General features: G+C 40.7%; 1 protein-coding gene across 2 annotated transcripts in view; it reads left to right on the top strand.

Annotated features, from left to right (window-relative positions):
- The first annotated feature begins 17,329 nt into the window (after window positions 1–17,329).
- Window positions 17,330–18,819, top strand: part of DCN (decorin) — a 51,170-nt gene continuing 49,680 nt past the window's right edge. The window contains exon 1 of one of the 2 annotated variants that reach the window (XM_075209390.1): window positions 17,330–17,554. The gene's annotated coding sequence lies outside the window, so the exon portion shown is untranslated. Of the gene's footprint in view, window positions 17,573–18,819 lie in introns of both variants that reach the window. The other variant, XM_075209391.1, reaches the window with a different exon arrangement.

Genomic DNA, 18,819 nt, shown 5'->3' with positions numbered 1-18,819 from the left:
AGGAGGGGGACACTAATGTGGGTAAAGGAGGGGGGCAGTATGTGGAAAATGGGGAGGGAGAGTAATGTTCAAGAAGGAGGGGGACAGTAATTAGGAAATAGGAGGGGGGCAGTATGTGGAAAAAGGAGGGGGGACAGTAATGTTCAAGAAGTAGGGGGATAGTAATGTTCAAGAAGGAGGGGGACAGTAATTTTACTGAAGGAGGGAGACAGTAATCTTCTAGAAGGAGGTGGATTTTAATGTGTAAAAAAGAGGGGACAGCAACGTTGATGAAAGAGGGGGCAGCAATGCTGATGAAAGAGGGAGGCAGCAGTGTGGATGAGAAGTCATCAGCAGTGGTATGAGGAGAGGACACAGTGGGATAAAGGTTCACAGTGTGATGATGAAGGGGCACAGTCGGATCAAAAGGGGGCACAGTGTAATGAAGAGGGTGCACAGTGTGATGAAGGAGGGGGCAGAACCAAACTGATTTGCCAAAAAATGTATTACATGCATATTCTTAATTTATATTATTCATATAGTAACTCATGTTTGCTGTTTAATGTATTTATTTGTATTACTTTCTTTAGTAAGTGTATTATTTGATTTGTATTGAAAGAAAAAGAATTATTGAATGAACAAATAATTTATAAGGGCACAAAATTCTTTTTTGCACAGGGGCGCCGAACATTCTATCACCGGCCCTGATGCCCTATATTGTACTGTAATGTATGAATGGTTTATGTTTCATGTTGTATTGTGAGTTTCAGCTGTGTTGCAATGCAGTATACTTTTTTTTTGTATGCCAATAAAGTATACATTTTTCAATAAAAAATCAGCATGTGTTTGACCTGACCTCTAACAGCCACAAGAGATATGGCTATTGTTAGATGTATATGTGTCTCTGTGCTGCTCTGCCTCAGTCACAATTATGCAAATATGCTCTTGCTGTACTCCGCCTGTGTTAACCTATCTCTTCCTTCCCCATTCCTCCTCTCCAAGCATAAGGAGGTGCAAGTGTCAAATGCAAGCAAAAACAAGACAGTACAAATGTACGTATTTTACACTGCACAAACAGATGTAGGTCCCACTCTACATCAGGCCCTCTGTGTTTAGTAAATCTTGTCTCATATACATCTCTCCCATTAAACACTTTCACTCACATATATTGGTGTGTACTGTACACTGTTCAGTTTGCACACTTCTGCACACTTGGATAATCAGTCACAAATTAAATTTTTAAAAATTCACTTGTCTTTACTCAGAATGTAATATGAATAGGACTCTATTAAAAGTTTATCTCTGCCTGGGGCTTTCTATTGGTCCAGGCACTCATTCCCTCTCTCCCATTTTGTTACCACAGTTTTGTGACTATGGCAAAGACAACGCAGAACTCATAGAGCCCCTGTTGTGTGGAGGCTCTAGTGTAGCTCCATGACTGCACTGTCTGTTACCTGGCTTTGAAATGGCACCCCTTCAACCCTTCATACCACTTCCTGATGCTATTAATATAGAAAACTGACTGCTCTATAGACACTCATTGTGTGCACAATATCTGTTCCTACATTTGCCTTCTGAGCCAGAGCAATTATTTGCATCACAATAGAAGGAAACAATGTTAATGTACTGGTCAAAGACATTGTGTAAATAGTGGCAATGGTTGTAAAGGAGTACCCATGCTTGATATGTAGAAATCTGTAGTACTGGGCACTGATGTATGTGCACATAGAGGACTTAGTGTTGACTGGAGATTTTAGGTAGTATGACTGCCCATGCACCTCACAGCTACTGTGTAAAGAGAAAGCCAGAAACAACGCTAACAGTTTTAAGGGACAGCTCTTGGTGGGGGGGGGGGGGGTACTTAGACATGTGGTTCAAGTGATGCAGATTATGCTTTGTGTCTGACACAGATGTGGGCTCTGGGCAATGTATCTGGCAATGGGGAATATGTAATTTTCCTGCCAGAATTATCTGTGAAACCAGTTCTGTGCAATGTTACTGACAGTGAGCCCAGTACAATGTGGCTGGCAGTAAACTGTATCCAGTTTAAATGACATTGGGCTCTGTTTAATGTAATGACAATGGTTTATATGTATTATAGCTGACAATGGGCTGTGGAAATATGGATGATAGTGGGCTCCATGCAATGTGAGTAGCAATTACCTTTATTCAAGGTGCCTGGCAAAGACACCAGGGAATAACAAGGTAACTATTGCTTTTTACCCATATATTAAGGTCATGTACATACTTTTCTCAGGTTTTGCAAAGTATGCACACTATGTGTATGGGCTTTGTACCTGCTATACTGTAGATAATCAAGTACTTTTGCAGACTGTCTGTCTAATAAAACTTTCAGCACTTTATCAGAAATGGAAAAACTCTGTAGATGTTGCAGAAAAGGAATCTGATGTGAAACGTGGCATACATCTAGACGTATTCCAGGGGAAAAAAAAGGAATCTGTCTTTAACAAAGCATTACCACATGAATCAGTCATAATTATGGGTGCATAGACTTTTAAATATCCTTGCTATATAAAGTCTATGAGGATTTACCTTATGTTATGATTAGTTAACAAAAATACAGTTATACTCTAGTACAGTACCATGATATCTCTGAAAAGCATATTTTTTGTTATGTAAATAATTTTGTAGGCCTTAGCAGGTCCTCAAGCATGTAGAAATAAAGTGGTGCAGTAAACACAAGTACTGTTGTGTCTGTTGTAAATGTAGATCTTATTTCAAATGATTACATCATTTGATTTGGGTGTTAGGAACTCCTTCAGTCAGCACGACAGAACCCGGAATCTGCTCCGCTGTCTGGTGTTCACTGGAGCCCCTAGTGGTGGGGACAGACTTGGCAGCAGACGAACGGAGGGTCGTGTAGTGTGCACTGACTGGGGAGAACCCTGAGGCAGCGTAGTAGAACACAGCGATGTGAGATCCAGGCAAAGGTCAAGGGCCGGCAGCAGACAGGAATAACAGAAAACGAGCCGAAGTCAGGGGTCACAGGCAATACAACGAAGTCCAAGAACAAGCCAGGGGTCATACACGGGAATCCAATAATAGAAGAAGCACAGGAGCAGGGAAACAGGAACAGGAGCCTAGCTAAACAGGAAGCTATAACTGGCAATGAGGCTATGTCCTCACTTGCCTTAAATAGTGAGAGGAACCAATCAGGCAACGTGCAGAATCTCCTCCCATACATGTAGCCCATCCCTGACAGCATAATAGTTCCTAAAGCACTGTAATACAAAATAGAGAGAAGAAGCATACCGCCTACCGTCCTCCAGAGTCCCTGGCAGCTGCGATTCATAATCTCCTCCTGCTCGCCTGTGCCCGGCTGTATGACAGCCGGCCGGGCGTTGTGGCAGGCGGGTCAGAGCGTCCCGGCTGTTGCCTAGGCAACCGGGACACAGGAGGCGGAAGTGACGCCCTGGTCGTCATAGAGACGGCCGGGACGCCTGGGACCGCCAGAAGTGAGTCGCGGCGGCCCTTCGGGGAGCAGTGGCTCATAACAGTACCCCCCCCTTGAGGAGGGGTCAAGGCACCCCGACTTCCAGGTTTCCCAGGATACTTTTTGAAGAAGTCTTTAATGAGCTGGTCAGCGTGGAGATGTTTCCGCGGCACCCAAGACCGTTCCTCCGGGCCGTAGCCCTTCCAGTGGACCAAAAAGTGGATCTGGCTTTGTACCTTTTTGGAGTCTAGAATTCTTTCAACGATGAACTCCTGGTGCCCTCTGACTGAGACAGGACGAGGTCTGTGCAATTGATGTGGTCTGAACTTATGTGACCATTCGACTGCTTTTAGCAAAGAACAGTGAAAGGTATTAGGAATCTTGAGTGAAGAAGGAAGTCTTAACTTAAAAGCCACAGGGTTAATCCGTTTAATAATGGAGAAGGGTCCAATAAACCTGGGACCTAACTTCCTACAAGGTTGCTTAAGTTTAATGTTGCGGGTGGAGAGCCACACCTTGTCCCCAACCTTGAAAGAACATGGTCCACGATGCCGATCAGCATAATGTTTAGACTTGAATGAAGCTTGTTTGAGGGCAATGTGAACCTTTCTCCATATCCGGCCTAGATGAGAAATCGAAGAAGTAGGTTTAGCTTGATTCGGAACTTCCAGTGAGTTGGACCGAGGATGGAATCCCAGGTTACAGAAAAATGGGGATACCAGAGTAGAAGAATGGCACGAGTTGTTATAGGCAAACTCTGCCCAAGGAAGCAGAGCAGCCCAGTCGCTATGGCATTTGGTTACATAAAGACGGAGAAATTGCTCAAGGGATTGGTTAACCCTTTCCGTTTGTCCGTTGGACTGTGGGTGATACCCTGATGACAGACAAACCTTGATCCCCAATTGAGTACAGAACGTTTTCCAGAAAGTAGCAACAAATTGGGAGCCACGGTCTGAAACAATGTTAATGGGCAGTCCATGGAGCCTGAAAACATGCTGAATGAATAGGGAAGCCAATGTTCTGGCACACGGTAGTCCTGCAAGGGGAACGAAGTGAGCCATCTTACTAAATCTGTCTACTATAACCCAGATGGTGTTAAAACTGGATGATCGAGGCAGTTCCACGATGAAGTCCATGGATATGTGTGTCCAGGGTCTTACCGGAACAGACAGAGGCATCAGGGAACCTGCAGGAAGTTTGCGGGAGGATTTATTCCTGGCACAGGATTCACAGGATAAGACAAATTCCTTGGTGTCCGCAGATAACGAAGGCCACCAGACTGAACGAGACAAAAGTTCCACCGTTTTGGATACTCCAGGATGACCCGAAGTCTTGTTATCATGACATTCGACTAGAACCGTTTTCCTCAAATGGTCAGGTACGAATAATTTACCTTTAGGCGTAGCCGGAGGCGCCAAATGTTGAAGGTCATGGAGAATCGTACTGAGATCCTGAGTCAGACCAAGAATAATCTTGGACGCGGGAACAATAAAAGAGGGTTCTGTGGAAGGAGGATGTGAGGCAACGAAGCTGCGAGATAAGGCATCAGCTTTCGTGTTTTTGGATCCTGGCCGGAATGTAATAGTGAATTTGAAACGTGAAAAGAAGAGGACCCACCGGGCTTGTCGGGAATTCACAATCTTAGCGGATTGAATATATTGCAAATTTTTATGGTCGGTATACACTGTGATAACATGGTTAGCCCCTTCTAACCAGTGTCGCCATTCTTCGAATGCCCATTTAACTGCTAGCAATTCCCGATTACCCACATCGTAGTGAGTCTCAGCAGAAGAAAATTTCTTAGAAAAGAATGCACAGGGGTGCAGCCTGTGGTCCTCAATATCCTTCTGAGAGAGGATGGCCCCAGCCCCGATGTCCGAGGTGTCTACTTCGATAACAAATGGTAGTTTTGGATTGGGATGTCTGAGGACGGGTGCCGAGACGAAAGCATCCTTGAGAGCCAGGAAGGATGTCACCGCAATGGAAGGCCAATTAGCAGTATCGGCCCCTTTTCGGGTCAGGGCAGTGATAGGCGCCACTAACACTGAGAATGCTTGGATGAATCGTCTATAGTAGTTAGCGAATCCTAAAAACCTCTGAATGGCCTTTAGATTGCTAGGCCGGACCCAATTAAGAATTGCCTGGACCTTACTGGGGTCCATAGAGAAGCCACAAGGAGAGATGACATATCCGAGGAATGTGACCTGGGTGACCTCGAACTCGCATTTCTCGAGTTTGGCAAAAAGGCAGTGTTGGCGCAGTTTGAGGAGGACCTTTTTAACTTGTATACGGTGCTGCTCCAATGACTTGGAATATATCAGGATGTCGTCAAGGTAGACCACCACGAATTTTCCCAGAAATTCTCGTAGGACATCATTGATAAAATCTTGAAACACCGCGGGGGCATTACATAGGCCAAAGGGCATGACCCGATATTCGTAATGGCCTGAATGGGTGTTGAAAGCCGTCTTCCACTCATCCCCTTCTCTGATCCGGATCAAATTATATGCTCCTCTCAGATCAATCTTGGAGAAGATCGTGGCCTGTTTGAGCTGATCAAAGAGCACAGAGATGAGAGGCAAAGGGTAAGTATTCTTCACGGTAATCCCATTCAAGCCCCGATAGTCGATGCATGGTCGAAGGGTCCCGTCTTTCTTGGCCACAAAGAAGAAACCGGCTCCTATGGGGGATTTAGACGGCCGAATGAATCCCTTACGTAGGTTCTCCTCCACATAGTCATCCATAGCCTTGGTCTCAGGAATGGACAGAGCATATAACCTTCCCTTAGGAAGCTTGGCACCTGGAACCAGATCAATGGAGCAATCGTAGCTACGATGCGGGGGAAGAGAATCAGCCTCCTTCTTGGAGAACACATCGTGGAACTCCTGGTATGATGAAGGTAGAGTTTCCGGACTAGGCAGAACCACCCGAAGGGGAAGGGTGAGACAGGTTGATGAACAGGTCTTACCCCATCGTAGGATCTCCCCGGTGCCCCAATCGAGGTGAGGATTGTGGAGTTGGAGCCAAGGATGCCCTAAAATCAATGGCACGGAGGAACAGGGAATCAGGAAAAATGAGAGGACTTCAGAGTGGAGAGCTCCCACGGTAAGATGCAGAGGCGGAGTTTTGAATGAGATCCTTCCATCTGTCAACGGTTTACCGTCCAATCCGCAGACCGTGATCTCCGAGTCTAAGTTTACAGAAGGAATCCCCAGTACTTGGGCGAATTTTACATCCAGAAAATTCCCAGCTGCACCGCTATCTATGAAAGCAGGGATGGAAACAGACCGATTTCCATACATGAGCCGGGCAGGTATGAGAACAGAATTCTTGGAAGAGACCATTTGGAGACCTAGGCGTACCCCTTCCTTTACTCCTAGGCCTGGTCTTTTCCCGCCTTGTTAGGACAGGTGCGCAAGAGATGACCCTTATTGCCGCAGTATAGACATAGTCCCAGCGATCGTCTCCTGGATCTTTCCTCGGGGGACAGGCGATAAGCCCCTAACTGCATGGCCTCTGGTAAATCCTGAGGAACTGGGTAGACGGCTGGAGAGGACCAGGATGGTGAGGCGGCCTCCTTCTCGGAGCTTCTTTCCTTGATCCTACGGTCAATTTTAATAACTAGTTGCATTAAGGCCTCCAAGGAAGGTGATGAAGGATATTGGACTAAGGAGTCCTTTATCTGCTCCGAGAGCCCAAGCCGGAACTGACTCCGTAGTGCGGGGTCATTCCACTGACTGTCGACCGACCAACGTCGGAACTCGGCACAATATTCTTCCGCTGTCCGCCGTCCCTGTTTCAGCGCTCTTAGGTGGGACTCGGCCGAGGCCACCCTATCTGGGTCATCATATAAGAGACCGAGTGCGTTGAAGAAGGCGTCTACAGACTGCAGAGCTGGATTAACAGGAGTCAGACTGAACGCCCAGGATTGGGGATCGCCTTGGAGTAAGGAGATGATAATACCGACCCTCTGTTGCTCCGAGCCCGAGGAGCGGGGCCTGAGACGGAAATACAGCTTGCAGCCCTCCTTAAAATTTCGGAATAAGGCCCTGTCTCCAGAGAACCGGTCCGGAAGATTTAACTTTGGCTCAGGTGCAGGAGTTGCTTGGGAGGCCTTGGCGGCTTCTTCCTGAGCAGAAAGCCTGTGTGAGAGATCCTGAACCATCTGCGACACAACTTGGATCTGCCCTGCCAGGACTTGAGCCGGACTGGGTTCCATCGGTGGAAAATAGGATCGTCTTTATTTTTGGGCCAGTTATAATGTTAGGAACTCCTTCAGTCAGCACGACAGAACCCGGAATCTGCTCCGCTGTCTGGTGTTCACTGGAGCCCCTAGTGGTGGGGACAGACTTGGCAGCAGACGAACGGAGGGTCGTGTAGTGTGCACTGACTGGGGAGAACCCTGAGGCAGCGTAGTAGAACACAGCGATGTGAGATCCAGGCAAAGGTCAAGGGCCGGCAGCAGACAGGAATAACAGAAAACGAGCCGAAGTCAGGGGTCACAGGCAATACAACGAAGTCCAAGAACAAGCCAGGGGTCATACACGGGAATCCAATAATAGAAGAAGCACAGGAGCAGGGAAACAGGAACAGGAGCCTAGCTAAACAGGAAGCTATAACTGGCAATGAGGCTATGTCCTCACTTGCCTTAAATAGTGAGAGGAACCAATCAGGCAACGTGCAGAATCTCCTCCCATACATGTAGCCCATCCCTGACAGCATAATAGTTCCTAAAGCACTGTAATACAAAATAGAGAGAAGAAGCATACCGCCTACCGTCCTCCAGAGTCCCTGGCAGCTGCGATTCATAATCTCCTCCTGCTCGCCTGTGCCCGGCTGTATGACAGCCGGCCGGGCGTTGTGGCAGGCGGGTCAGAGCGTCCCGGCTGTTGCCTAGGCAACCGGGACACAGGAGGCGGAAGTGACGCCCTGGTCGTCATAGAGACGGCCGGGACGCCTGGGACCGCCAGAAGTGAGTCGCGGCGGCCCTTCGGGGAGCAGTGGCTCATAACATTGGGAGCAAAGAATAAATGGATGTAATACATGTTTTATAATAAAAAAAACATGTTGGAATGTTGGAAAGTCCATAACTATAGTTAGACCAGGAAGTTTGTCAGCAACTAACCAACTGATTGATCAGAGCACTAGAAAGCTATGTTTAGAAAGCTTGTTTAGTATTAGCTAGTATTAGCTAAAAAGCTTGTTTAGAATTAGCTAGATACCATGTGGGGACTAGCTGCAATGAGCTTCATTGATACAGTGAGATTCATTGATAAAATGTATCAATGAACCTCATATGTATTAATTATGTTAATTGCAGTTAGATCCCACTGGGGATCCGAGCCCCAATTAGAGGAAAACCACTCTGTATTGGTTAGCTGAAGGCACATTGTAGCTTCACAAGAAGCTAGTTAGCGTTGTCCACATTTGTTCACTGTGTATTAAAAGCCTGAAGAAAGAAAAGGATCCCAGTGGACTTTTGTGGGGGATTTTGGTCTTTATTTAAGTAAATTATCTTATTTCTCGTTTTTTTTAAATATTTTTTTATGTGACACTACCAGCCCCAGAGGGCTATGGATGCTATGGGTATGCTGGCTTTAGAAGCATCCCTAAGCAGTTTATGGTTTGGACCAACCACAAAAATGCTATTTTTTTACTATTTCAGACTGTTGCCCCAACCCCACTGATAGGGGTGCTGGGGGATAGCCACCAGTGCCTTCAGCACAGGGCAAAAAGACAGTTGTTGTCAACGTTTATCCTTAACACTGCATATCTGTGTGTAGTTAGCAAAATTACATCATGAGGTATTAGTTCATATTTTGATCAAAACATTTAAGCCTGCATCCTAGCGTCAAGGGCACCTCATTGTATGCAAGTCCTACACTGACCTATATGCTTTAAACACAATTTAAAAGCAGTTAAAATCAGATGCACTCACTTCCCAGGTATAGGAGCATACATATAGCAAGGGCTCGCTTGTGAGACACACCCAAATGTGCCTTAAATAGGCTTCATGGACAGATACTATGATAACATAAGGCAATATTTTGAGATAAAAACAGAGAAAAAATAAGCCCGCTCTCAGCATATCCCATATTATATATGGTACCGGCTGCATGGTAATAAGCCTGCGCTCTGTATATCCCATATTGTTTATTATACCAGCTGTGTGGCAATATAAATGCCCATAAATGTATACAAAACAAAAAGACAAAAATAGTTGTTGTCAGTACTTATCATTAACACTGCATATCTGTGTGCATCTAGCAAAATGAAAACATGAGGTATTAGTTCATATTTTGATCAAAATATTTAAGCCTGCATCCCAGTGTCAAGGGCACTTCATTATATGCAGTTCCTACACTCACCTATACACTTTAACATGGCCCTACACTCTAAGGAAATCAGCCCAAGCTGAACAGGCTGGGACTGTGTCCCATTATGAGCATTCTCGGTCTGTATGTGTGTATGTTAGGGATTTAGATTGTAAGCTCCAATGGGGCAGGGACTGATGTGAATGAGTTCTCTGTACAGCACTGCAGAATTATTGGCACTATACAAATAAATAGATGATGATGATGATTCATAGAGATATGTGTAACTGCAACTACGCACACCTCTGATTATATGGTAATTAACTGAACACACCTTTACTGTACTCAGCCTATACTTGCCTCCCCCTTTCTACCCTGTCACATCTCTCTGCATTTGGACAAATGTATATGCATTTTTTGTGCAGGTATAGTACAGAAATGCATATTTTATGCAAAAAGAAATGCACAGATCCAGTTTAGCATCAAGACCTACATGTTTAGTAAATTTAACCTATTAAATCAAGAACTGTATTATTCAGACATCACTGAAATCAGCAACATTTTGAAAGATGGCTTAATGGATGTGATGGGGTAAAGGGCAGGGCAAAAGAGAGGGAGATAAACACCTTAAGCTTTATTGGGAACACCTTGATAAAGATGGGGAAGGATAGGATGATTATTCCTTAGAACTGTCAGAGAATGGAATAGTTTTTGAGCAGGCTGTAAGCCTGTATCCCACTCCAAAACAAGAAATATAAGCCTCAAAGTGTTTTAAACATAATATATAAAGACAGGTTTCCTGTATAGTTACAGATCTGTTATTGACTGAAAACAGTCTGAGCAGACAATATTTGCAAATGGTCATATATATATATATATACTAATAAGACTGAATGTCCTGCTATTTTTAATCACATATGTGGCAGGGGCGGCGAAATGTCAGTGCTAAACCTCATAAAACCATATGCCAACTTAAATATTTTAAATTATTTTAATATTGTAGTTGTATGGAAGAGTATGCTTCCTGCTGAGTACATCTGGCTGATTGGGTCGGTGTTTGTGACTACTGATTTTAATCCTAAATCATATGGTCCATATGGGACTGGTTTTCTGAAGGTTCTGAAGGTTCCAGAGAAACAAAATCAAAGTGAATCTTATGAAAGCTAAATTTGCTTTTATTAGAACATGAGCAAGTTAGAATGGACATTATGACTCCATACAAGCTATGAAGGTCAAGTTAAGACCCAGTCAATGCTAGAATGGTGGGATAGCTTGAAGTTCAGAATACGTTATTTGTTTTATTATGGTTTACAGGATGAATCAAGAAAAAGCAGGAAAATGCATATGTTATCTAAACTTTTATAAACCTTTATTAATCTGAGAAATAAATTGTAGAGACAAATATTGGAAGGGTTGGGTTCCAACCTTTTGTCTCTACAATTTAACTTTATCTGTTGGAAGTGCACCCCCTTTGTGAAATATACGGGAATTCACCCGTGATTATCATAAACAGTAAATGGTCTCTACATTAATATAATCTGAGAAATACCAGTGTAACAAAAAGGAATAATGACATAACTAAGAGAGAAAATAAAAGAGTATTATATTTTTAGGGTAAAAAAATATTTGTTAAATACTTATGGGGAAATTGCTAAAGATTTTTTTACGCAAATTGGAGGAAATAAACTGTTTACATTTTTAGGGCCGTTTTAACAAAATTCCCAGTAAGCAGTATGTTGTTTTAGAGAAGATAATACAATTTTTTTAACTTGCAACGTTTGAACCACCAAATACTCAGAGATCAATGTAAATTAACAGCTGCTATTAGGTACCAGGAGGAGCTGGAAATGATCTTAAGTTGGGTACACACTGTCTAATTTTACAACAACTTTTTATGCCAATCGATTTAACATCCGATCGATGTTCCGATTGCTCGGTCTATAGACTGCATACACACTAGCCTCGTTTTAGAAGATAAATGGAAGAGCCACCATACTGGTAGCGACTCTTACAGCCATGTTGTCCTGAACAATGATTTAAAGTTCATACGCACTGAAGCGATATTTGCGGGTCATGTAACGATATACCAAAGACATTGGCATAAAGGGGCAGAGGTTTCACTATAGTTAACACCCAAAAACATAACACATAAAAAACAGAAGACAACATAATTCAGCTAAAATTCTCGAATATTCTTCACACACCTGTTATCAAACAAGAAAACATTGATGTCGAATACGGACATAGGAAAGAAGTTAGACAAGAAAGTATTTATTTATTTGTAGGCAACACCTGTACTGTTATAATAACCAAAATGGTGTTCTTTTACAGAACTTATGGAGGTTAAGCCCGCTATTATTGCGATTGTACTAGAGGGGCCACAACATAAACTGATCTCGAGCAGTGTGCAAGGTGAGCAAATGGAACTATTTCTGGTGTTAGATAAAGCCTTTTGTTATCTTTATTACAGATATAGAATTTCAATGCTAAACATTTCTTATTTTCTTGTTTCCTAGATACCATCGTCATATCCAATGAAAGTTCTTAGGGAGGAAAAAAAGTTGTAAAGCTCAATGATTATTTTAAAGAAATAACAGAGATTATAAATGACGTCAAGAAAAAATAAAAAAGATTGTGAAGAATTTTGTTGAAATGTCTATGCTATTTTGAACGGTTCTGCCACAACCCACTAGTGCTTTTAAAGTGTATTACTATTTTTTATAACTTTTAATATTCTACGTTAAATATGTTTGAAAAATTTTCTGCAATAAAACTGTTGCATTAACACTGTTTGGTTTATTCTGGGTATGTTACATATATTGGTTAATAAAGGTTACTAAAGGTTAATATTAGTTTATAAAGTTTATAACTTTAATCTTTTATACAGGTATAAGTTTAGAGAGGGTAAATATGAACAGGTTGCCAATATAGATGTAAAGGGTTGGTATAACACTACACTTTAGTAAACTGGCTGCCATATGCTAGACGCATCAATGCAATAGACTACTTCTATTGCTATTCCATTACAATCATCTAATTAACAAGTCAGTGATGTGCGGACACCGCACCACGTGGGACAGGTACAGGCATCCTAAATTTACATACACACGCCCCCAACGGAGCCCCAGTTCGAGGAAGTATCAAAGGATTCTCGTGGATCGATCGTAAATTTATACACACTCACAATGGAAAGGTGATTGGAATGAAAATATTGAACTGTAAGACCAACTAATTGAAGCAACAATCGACCATTTGGGAAGACTTTCGACCACAGTGTCACTACACTTACTGACCCTACTTTCGAAACAAGTAGTTGTATGTCGGCTGGTTGAGGCGATAATTGGACGAAAAACCTGTAGTGTGTACCTTGCTTTAGATTTCACAGAACCAAGGTGCTAAATGCATGGGATATCCATCAGTAAAAAATGCTCAAACAGATTAGTCTTGCAACTAGTTCATGAATGTCTTCTCTCTCAATTTTTCCATTACAGAAGATGCTTATTATCTAGACTCAAGTGCCCCATGAATCGATGCAAGTCAGATGAGACTGTCCTTCATAACGTGCATCTTCTCAAGAAGTCTGGCACAAAATCAGTCTGATTTCAAAGTGTGTTTGTGATGTAATAAATTAAGAAGACATCATTAACATTGATACAAGGACATGCTTTAGTCAGTGTTCTATGTGTGGTTGTAACATTATAAACTGTATATTTAATGGACTAACCAACCAGCTGAGGTCTTTCTGAACATAGCAATAGAGTGCTTTAGAAGCAGTTGTCACTGGAAAATACACTAGGAGAAATGTAATGGAGGCACTATGTGAGGGAGAGAGACATGCATGAAGTTAAAACTAGACTATATGATTGGACAATTAGGAAAATTGATGTTTCTCCCTTAAGATGTTGTTTTTCCAGGAGCCAAGTTAGTAGACAGTCTGAAAGAACACAATTCTAGAATATAATTGCTGCACAAAGAAAGTCTTTGATGTATGGAATGACTACAAGTAGAAGTCAGATTGGAGAGCACAATTAGTGAGATGTATTTAGACTATAATGGAAGATATGTAGGTGAAGCATTTTGCAGAATTCTTCAAGGTTTAATAGATAATGATTTGCAATGTAATAAAAAAAAGTCATACAACCAGCGCCAACTGCAAAGTGTTGCACCATTAGTAAACTGAATAGTTATAATATAATATAATAGTTAACAGCTATAATCCAAATAAATTGTGGCATGGTCAGTTAGTGGTTGGTAGGCTTGTTCATAAAGGGCTACAATAATGTGCACGAATGATGATGTGTGATTGTATGAGTAATTGTTTTAGTATTTTGATAATGTATTTACAAAGGTATTTTAGTGGAATGTGAGAACACCAGGTGGTAGATTTACTAAAGCTTCTAAAAAGGAAAAGTTGTCCATAGCAACCAACCAGATTATAACTTCCATTTTTTGAAAGCACTAGATCAGTGATAGGTGATAATAATAAATGACCCTGGGGCCTCATGCCACTGTCTGAGCCTTCACCTGTGGTCTGCAGCTCCGTCCTGCTTTATTGTCAGATTTGTTTTTTATAAAAGGTAACACATATTTAAAATGAAAGCTGATATCTTATTACAGATTTTACATATCTTTATTTGATTAAATCTATTATTTTAACTTATTACTGAGATTAAGTGTACTGTGCATCCCTTTTGAAGTTCAGGGGGGGTGCACTCTGTGGCCCCTAAAGTGTATCAAGCTGCCCATCACTACACTAGATAAATGATAGATAGAATCTCATTGGTTGCTATAGACAACACCTCCACTTTTCCATTTTAGAAGCTTTAGTAAATTTTCTCCCAAGAGTTCAGTCTTTAGCAGGTTAAGGGCGAAGAAATCAAAGATGAGTCGTCTGAAATCCAAAAGTGCTGACTAGTATGCTAAAGGGACGAGTGTAAATTGAGAAAGGAGTCTGACACTGATCTCTGGAGCACAGACGCCTCTCAAATTATTGGGCCTCTATAAACTTTATTGTGGCAATCAAAAATTCATTATAATATTATTGAAAAGTGCTCTGTGTTTATGTTAAAAATATTCATTAGTAGTTGGTATTGGCACTGAGCTTACGGACCCTGAGAAAGTAGTCTGTCAATGTAACTCATCATCATCATCATCATTCATTTATTTATAAAGCGCTACTAATTCTGCAGCGCTGTACAGAGAACCCATTCACATCAATCCCTGCCCCATTGGAGCTTACAGTCTAAATTCCCTAATATAGACACACACTCACACACAGACAGACAGACACTAGGGTCAATTTTTGATAGCAGCCTATTAACCTACCAGTATGTTTTAACTACAAAAAGGTCAATGAATCAATAGGTCAGAGAAAACTATTTAGCAATTGTTGGAGAAGGCAAATAATATTTGATGAATGGCCTTAGCATGGAAAACAGGGAGGGAATAAGATTCTTGATCTGTACCATGTAGGGGTTATTGCTGGACAGGAATAAGCTAAGGATAATATTTCTAACTGACCTGGACTGCTATGGAAGAGAAATTTGGAATTGCTTATTCTAAGGTACAGTCGATACATATCTGTTTTTTTGCACCAGTGTGGGCTCGCTGAAAAAGGGATACAAACTGGGCTGGTAATGCCTCAGTTAAGCATCTCGGCAGCTTAACCTCAGGGAACCAAGGAAACTCTTCATCATGTGGACCCACAAAAAGAGAAGAGACTCCATCTGTTGTGGTTTACTTGACATATAAAGTAGAGGATTGCATATACTTCACACCCTAGAGTGAGGCCACCAAGGATTTGATCATAAGCGGAATGCGGTGAGATGTCCTCCACGTTCACCTGTAAATTCCAAGTGATGTGCAATGTCTAGAGCTGCAGTACCTATTTATAACTGCTATCAGTGTCTTTAATTAAAGATAAGCCCATAGCTCTATGAGTACCCGCATGATGGCAGAGACTCCAAAGGCCCTGAAACCTCCAGAGAGAGCAAATGTCAGGTGGAGGTCCTGGTTAGAAGTGAAGGACACCAAACTGCAATCCTGGAACCAAATGATTTGCAGTGGCTGAAAGTCTCTGTGCAATGGACTGGAAGTCATAGTGCCTCTGTGCAATATGGTTGACATTTCTGGAAGCCTCTGTGCAATTAAGCCCATGTAAGAAAGCTTCCATTGTCCAATATATAATACAGTATCCTATGCTAAGGAATTGAGGGGTTGCAGGAACGTTAGGGAGGTGACAGGTCAGATTTTGCGAAGGGGGCACCCTAATTAACATTATTATTTTTTTTTTCATTTCAAGCTCCTGCCTTAGTGCTGATCCAGAAATACTCGTATTATACATTCTGTTGACACTGCCAAGTATAACCGCAAAAAGGTGACGGGCAGCAGATAACTACTATTATTCTTTTAAAAATTTAATTTTCTTGTGCTTTTTCCTCACGTGTTACTGGGCATTGGAGTTGTCATTCACAGTCTTAGAACATTTTCAGAGCTTGAGACCCAATTGTCCTGGACAGTGAAAGCCTTCTAGGAATATATTTTTAAACATGTATTAAACCATTTTACACACAAACACATTTATGCGTTTGTGTGTAAAATGTTCTATTCATGTTGCACTATAACAAATAAGAGAATATTATGTTAATTAACATTAATAACATTGCAAAGAAGGGTAAACCTTTTATCGTCCTTTTTATACAGACATATTTGCACACCTGGTCGTAGCCTTGGGGCAGGCATGGTGGTACATGTCTAATCTCTGAACCATATGCATATTTGTTCCGTATAGGTATATATATGTTTAATTTGCTTTCATAACATAATTCAAATTAATGCTGGGACTATTTTAATCATGCTTTCACACTTTTTCCCTCTCTCTCTCTCTCTCTCTCTTTTTATATATATATATATATATATATATATATATATATATATATATATATATATATACACACACACGCATACATACACAGATATACTGCATTACTTTCATTATATAAGGACATGTATTAAAACTTACAGTATTTGCTGAATAACGTTGGGCCCAAAAACATATAACTTTCTAATTTGAAAAGAAGAAGGGAGAGTCAAAAAAGCATAGATTAGTTGCCTAGTTTTTCCAGCTATGAATTTAAAATCCCCAAAAATATGTGTTTATAGTAGATTCATAAAATATTTTTTTTCCAAATGAAACTTTTGTAGAATTCACCAGAGATTGTGGAACATAGAGGAAGCAGTCCATGAAATACTTAACCTATGAGGCACCAAAGATTATTTTAACTATTATCTGTTCTTTTTCTATATGTTGACAACTAACTCAATAACTATACTGGGAAATATAGGAAATGTAGTTAGAAAGATTTGTGATGATTTTTCTTCCCTTTCTTAAATGCTTAGTGTAGGAATGTTAAAAGAGAAAATACTCTCATTCCCTCCCTCCCTCCCTAAAGTGCCAATTTAGTTACTCATGGCAAACAAATAATACTTACAAAAAATTACAATGCAGTGTGGAGATAACTATGAAAAGTGAAAGAAAAGGCTGATAAAATTCTGGCTAAAGACGTTGGAGACATATAATTATCATATGATCTAATGTGGGTGTCAGCCTGGATTGTGTTCATTGAAGGAAACTATTCTCTAACAGTGCTTGGGAATAGGAGCAGGAGGGTTTTCACAAAGTGACAGTCGTTCAGCACTGGGTCTACCCCCTCCTCCTCTACACACCTGTAAGCTTCTTTGTCTGGACTGAATATTTAAATTACATCTCTTCTTTGAAAGTTCTTCTGGAAAATCCTAGGATTACAAGGTATGAACGATATTAAATGTGCAGTTTGGACATAACTGAGAAATCTCAATTCAGTTTGAACTAAAAACAAAAAGATCATTATTATGGTAAAGTTGTAATCTTTGCAATGTGCTGTAATTTTAACAGTTTAAGTATTCTGCATGGGTCAGCTGCTTTAAGAATGAAAGTAATACTTTATTTAATTGAGTGCTAATTTGTGTCTTTTTTATTAAGTTAAGGAAAATGAAAATATTCATTTTGTATCAGAAGTAATTGTATTGCCACAATAGCATTGTGCAGTATGTCAGAATATCACTGAAGTGTTGATATTGTTATCATGTGTTGTACCTATAAGTTACACCACATGTAGTGCTCTATACCTATGTTACTGTACAATTCTGCCGATTAAGTAACTTAGCATATTACAAGCTAGACGTTTCAGAAATGTCAGCTACAGTAGTATGCTTAAATGTAATTATAGGTTGTACCTAACTTAATTGTTTAAATACAATATAAGGACATTCAACTCATAAGTGAAGTAATTGTGCATGGCTGTGGTTTGTTGCTTTGTTACTATCTAATTTGGGAAACTATTGTGGCATTATGAGTAACAGGAAAACATACATAGATGCATACTTTGTAGAGCTTGTTGAATAAATGAAGTGTTGCATCATTTATCTGACTAAAGTCTGTGCTTATGTACTGATATACAGACAGATAGATAGATAGATAGATAGATAGATAGATAGATAGATAGATAGATAGATAAATAGATATTGTTTTATATATAAATATTATTGTTCATTTAGTTTGCTATGCAGGTATATGTGTACACACATAGGTAGATAATTATAACTGGCAAAAGTTCATGTATGTATAGATTAGGAATTATACCCCCGCCCCTTTTAACCACATTCCAAATCACCCATCCATTTTACAATACATTTTAAGTACCTAGGGTATTCTAATTCTTTGATGTATATATGTATATGTATGTAAGGTCTTGTGACATTCTATAATTATGTGCTTTTAATTTAAATCAGCATCATTTTGCCAAGTAGGTAGTCAGCTCTGAATAGTATAATGGTAATCACAGTGAGAAGACATTTTGGTATAAGAACAAATCCTCATTATTAGAGCAAACCCCTCCCCCCTCCCAAAAAACAAACAAATAGGCATGTACTTTAAAATAATTCTATTAATAATTTAAAGTTTAATGTATATTCACTAATTAGAGTGGTAGTTAGTAGCCTTCAACAATTATGAGTTATGCTAAGTAAACAAAA

Source organism: Mixophyes fleayi, chromosome 4 (assembly GCF_038048845.1).
Source record: "Mixophyes fleayi isolate aMixFle1 chromosome 4, aMixFle1.hap1, whole genome shotgun sequence".
NCBI lineage: Eukaryota > Metazoa > Chordata > Amphibia > Anura > Limnodynastidae > Mixophyes > Mixophyes fleayi.
The sequence above is the reverse complement of the archived record's forward strand: the minus strand, read 5'-3'. Positions and strand labels throughout refer to the sequence as shown.